The following is a 6000-nucleotide window of genomic DNA, read 5'->3' on the forward strand; positions in this document are numbered from 1 at the left end:
TCACTACTTTCACTACCACCACTACTGCTACTGCCACTGCCACTATTGCTACTAGTGCCACCACTGCCACCATTGCCACCACTACCACCACTATTACTACTACAAAAATATAAATATAAGACGCCATGAAAAATAACAGTCAAATAAAAACATGTCATATATGAGAGAGGCGGGTGATGGTTAGAAAATAAATGACTGATATTTAAACACTCATCATTTATTGTCAGATTTTAAATGATGGGTATTTAAAAAACTTGTCATTTATTTTAGCCCAACGTTTCATTTACTGAAAGGAAAAAATAAAAAATAAAATTAGACTTTAAATGACGGGTATTTTAAATATCCATCATTTAAAGTATAAACAATATATAATGGGTCTCCAAACACTGTCATATATTGTGGCCCAACGTTTCAGTTTTTTATAATAAAAAAAATAAAAAATTTTAAAACTTTAAATGACGGGTGTTTGAAACACCAGTCCTTCAAAGTCTGAACAATATATGAGGGGTTTTTTAAACACCCGTCATATATTGTTGGCCAACGTTTCAGTTTCTTAAAAGAAAAGAAAATAAAAAATTTTAAATTTTAAATGACGGTTGTTTTATTTAAAGTTCTCAAGATATATAACGGGTGTTTTAAACACCCATCATATATTCATGAATAAATGACGGGTATTACAATACCCGTCATTTATTCCCTTTTTTAATTCAGTTTTCAGTCTTATTTTTCATTTCCGCCCCGTTCATCTTCTCGGTATTCTCTCTTCTCCACTTGCACATGAAATCGGTAGAAATCTCTCAATCTTTTTCTATTATTGCTGTCAAACCACCTTAGTCCTCTCCGACGTGAAAGTGCCACCACCTACACCGTTCGTTGCCCCTCTCATTTGCTTCCTCTTTGTGTTTCATCTTCTCTTCTCCAAGGTACATGGGTGTGTGATTTCTATGTTTTTTTTTTCATTTTCTTCCAATATCCTTAGATTTCTAGATTATGGGAGTGATTTATTTAATGTTATGGATTGTTTTATTAGTTGATTTTGTTGTTTAAATTTTTCCTCATTTGTTGCCCATATAGATATTGTGGGGTGTCAAAAATTGTTAATGTTTGATGTTTTATTGACTTGAGAATGGTAGCAGATGATATACTTAGCCTTGGGATGGTTATTAAGATGAAAATTAGTTATCAAAATAGGATATTTATGATAATTGTATTTTTTCTATGAATTTTGACTGATTTATTTCAATAATTTCTAATTTAAATTTCGTGCATTGTTTGATCAGAGTATTTTATCATTTAAAACTATATATTGAAATGTACTAGTGTAGCAATTTTCATTACAATTGGAGTTCATTTTAGTGACCAAAAATGACGCGCGGTTTCTTTAAAAATCATTGCTATTTTGTTGATATTTTTACATTTGGTAAAGAATGATTTGTTCTTGGCTTGGGATTGCTAATATAGGATATATGTAACCTTAAAATGATTAATGAGACAGAAAACATTGATTCAGAATGATATTTATAGTGTTTTTCTTTTTTCTATGATTTTTGAACGAATTTTAGATATAATTTTATAATAATTAGAGTTAATTTGAAAAACTATTTTATGAGAATTTTGTTAGTTTTGTGATTGTATATGGTTGAAATTAATTGTTGAGTGAGATGCCAGGATTGAAAAGAGGGTTTTAGCTTGGAAAATACTTTATTTATGCCGTTATGCTGCCAAATTTTTTTCAACGGTTGAAGGAGTATGTGAATGCTCATGCATTGTGACTCATGATTCATTAATTACTCTATATTATGTGTAGATTAGTCAATTTCTTTTTGATAATCTTTCTATCATTCCTTTCCTCTCCATATTCATAGGTCACTGATGACATTTCCTTGAATGAATTGTCTTTTAGATTAAAAAGGTATGGATAAAGAATGGATGTCTGCTAATCGATTAAGTAAAGAGTATTTGAATGGTGTGAAAGAGTTTATGAGGTTTGCTCTTGAGCATGTGAAAGACCCTAGAAGAATAGTGTGCCTTGTGTAAGATGTGGTCTTTTGAAGCAAATTAGTGCATCTGAGTTGGAAAACCATTTAGTGTGTTATGGAATTAATGAAAATTACAAGTGTTTGCATAAGCATGGAGAGACTAGAAAGGATGAGTGTACTAGTAATTGGGAGTATAAAGGAAGCTTTGAATCAGATGATTACGACACAAATACTTATAAGGGTGATTGTCTTGAAGAGATGGCCAATACAATTGAAAGGGAACTTGAGGATTGTCCTGATATGTTAGAGATATTGAAAAGTAATGCCAGAGAAGCCCTTGTACGCTGGTTGTAACACACCAAATTTTTTTTTAAAATAATTTAACTCAACCATAATTGGGTTACAGCCACCCAACACATTTTTATATCAATAATTTCAATATAAAATATTTTATAATTGGCTTCAACTCACACACTATAACATTTTAGATAAATTTTTACCTCCCACATGCCATTAGGCTAAATCACATTTGTCCATCCTTATACTCCCAACAAGTAAATTAAATCACATTTGTCCATCCTTATACTCCCAACAAGTAAAATAAGCAATTTAATAAATTTTCAACACAAGCCAGTTACTTGGCCTTATAATCATGCCATTTTAACTAATTCAAAGTAAACCAAATATTAAAATTACAGTCATTCAAATTGTACCAAAAATAGAAATAGTTTGAAAGGCATGATTACATTTATATATTCATATAATTGACAATAAACAAAAAGCCCTAATATTGGCAATATAACACATTATAAATCATAAATTAAATACCCAAAAAAGACAGTGGATCTATACCACTAAGCCTCTGGGACTCCTCCACGTGTCACTCGTGGCTCTTCTCTTGAAAATTGTTAACCACATAATGAGACTCAAAAGTCCCAGTAACCAAAGCCAATTTATGATAGTGTATACAAACAGTTAAGTGTGTACTTATTAAGTGAAAATTAAAATAATATAATTCCACAAATATAAGAAATATTACAATACACACAAACAACCATCCTTATATTCCTCCATTACCTCGAGCCGTAGCCCTCACTTGGTGCTAAATACCTACCCGGCCAAAGGTAGATTAGCCCGAGCCCTTACAAGCCACCTATTGAGCTCCAATAGGGGCGTACCACGTGGCACATAAATACAACAACAATAGCAAGTCTCCCAACACCTCCCACAATAATCAATAAATTAATAATATTGCACAATTATATAATATTACAAAATTATAATTTTCTCAATAATCACCCAATTAACATGAAGTAACACTAATCATAAATTAAAAGCATGGTTACCTTGTGGCTTTTTCAATAAATTATTCCTTAAAATTCTCTCTCACCACAATCTTCACCAGTAATACAATCTACAAATAACATATTATATAAATATTAGTTTCAATTTTTGAACTAATAAAATAATTCTAATAATAGAATTAAAATATAACATAATTTCTAATCTCAATCTTAATACAAATCTATAGGTAATACTATAAGTAAAATTTTTAACTCCTCTTTTAAGTATCAATAAACATTAATAATCTAAAAATCAACTTCTAAATTAAATTTCTATCATTAAAATTTTCTTTTTATTTCATAAATTCGTACCTAAAATACCCAAAAATTAAAAATTGAATCTCTAGCTTAGAATCATAATCCTATACCATAATAATTCATTTCTCATCCCAAATAATCATCTAAACCTCAATAAATCAACATATATTTTCAGATCTAGTTTAGAATTTGATCCATAAGCCACAAATTCAAAGATCATCAACAAATTTATACTCTAGAACATTTATTATACTACTGACAATCTCAAAAATCATATTTATTCAACATAAATTCATCCCTCGTCCAGATCTTAAATTTTCTACCACTACAAACTCAGAAACCAAAGAAGAAGGATGACTAAGAAAAAATTTTAGAACACTTACTTAGTCTTGAAAAGCTGTAAAATCACACCCTAAATATCCTATTAAAAACTCTTACCTTAAAACCCAGCACCGGTGAACTTGGCTCACAGATGCTCTCTTTGTCTCAGCTCAGGCACGAAAAAGGAATGAAAAAATGAAGGAACATGTGAGTTTTTATAAAATTCAGTGGGGTCCCACACCTTTTTTTTTTATTTCTTCTTTCTCCTCTCTCTCCCTTTTTTTTTTATTATTTTATGTAATCATGACGCGGCGCCGAAAGCAACTGGTTTTCTTCTTCTTCTTCCTTTTTTTTAATTCCTTTCTTTTTCTTTTTTTATTATATAATTAATAAATATTTTTTTTTATTTTTTTATTTTTTTATTTTTATTTTTTTTAAATTTTTATTTAGAATTATATCCTAAGTTAGATTTATGATCATTTTCTACTAATTTACTTACCTCTCAATATTTTTTTCAAAATTTCTATTAATTCAAATTAACTATTAAAATTTAAATTAGGATGTTACAATTCTCCCCTCCTTTTAAAAATTTTGTCCTCAAAATTTGAAGTTAGTACCATTAACTACTTACTTAATTAAAAAGATGAGGATAATCACGTCCCATACTGTCCTCAGTCTCCCACGTAGCATCACCTGGAGTCGTGCCCTTCTAAATTACTTAACCATTTAATGGTCTTGTTTCTTAATTGCTTGTCCTTGTAATCAACAATCCTTTCTGGTTCAGCTCTAAATGTCAATTCCCCTAAGTTCAATCTCCTCGGGTTCAATTATATGGGAAGATTCTGGTGATACTTCTTCAGTTGTGATACATGGAATACATTGTGTATGCCAGCAATTTGGGGTGGTAATGCTACTTGGTACGCTACTGGTCCAACTCGTTTTAAGATCTCAAAAAGCCCCATAACCTTGGTGTCAATTTCTTAGCCTTAATAGCTCTTCCAACACCAGTTACTGGAGAGATTTTCAAATACATGGTCACCTACTTCAAACTCAAGCGATCTTCTCCTCTTATCCGCATAACTCTTTTGTCTAATTTAAGCTGTGAGTAATTTTTGCTTGATTAAAGCAATCTTTGGGTAGTCTCATCATCACAATGTCTGGCCCCAAAATAGTTCTCTCACTTAATTCTGTCCAACACAGTGGCGATCTACATTTTATTCCATACAATGCCTTTAAGGTGCCATCTGAATGCTAGAATGAAAACTATTATTATAAGCAAATTTAGCTAATGGCAAGTGACTATCCCAATTACCTCTAAGCTCAATGGCACAAGCTCTTAACATGTCTTCAAGAGTTTGTATGGTTCGTTCCGTTTGCCCATCGGTCTGGGGTGGTAGCGGTGCTAAAACTCAGACGAGTACCCATGGCTTCCTGTAATGACTTCAAAAGTTTGATGTGAATCTTGGATCACGATCAGATATGATATATTTGTCGGCACTCCATGCAATCTCACCACTTCTCTTATGTAGATTTCAGTTATTTTTCAAGAAAATACGTGATATTGGTAGTAAGAAAATGAGCTGATTTGGTGAGGTCAATCTACGATTACCCATAGTGTCATGACCAGAAGATGTTCTAGGCAATCCTGTAATAAGTCCATAGAAATGCTGTCCCCATTTCCACTCTGGAATATCAAGAGATTGTAACATTCCGGCTGGTTTTTGATGCTCATTTTGACTTTCTGGCAAGTCAACAACAATTACATGTTCAGTTATATCTCTCTTCATTCTTGGCCCCCACCAACCACGTCTTAAGTCACGATACATCTTAGTTGCTCTTGGATGAATGGTAATCTCTACTCTGATGAGCCTCCTCAAGTAAGATATTTTTCAATCGAGTATCATTAGGCACACACACTCTACCTTTATATCTTACGACATCATTATCGGTCACATCAAAATGTTCAGCCTTTCCAGCCCCAATCTCTACCCTAATCTTATTCAAATGATCATCCTTCTGTTGCGCAATTCTAATTCTTCCCAAAAATTATTCTCAAATTTAGTAATGTGTAGAGCAGCCAAACGATTCTCGACTACTTC

Source organism: Prosopis cineraria, unplaced genomic scaffold (genome assembly GCF_029017545.1).
Source record: "Prosopis cineraria cultivar Desert tree isolate PC_DT_omini unplaced genomic scaffold, ASM2901754v1 PC6, whole genome shotgun sequence".
Lineage (NCBI taxonomy): Eukaryota > Viridiplantae > Streptophyta > Magnoliopsida > Fabales > Fabaceae > Prosopis > Prosopis cineraria.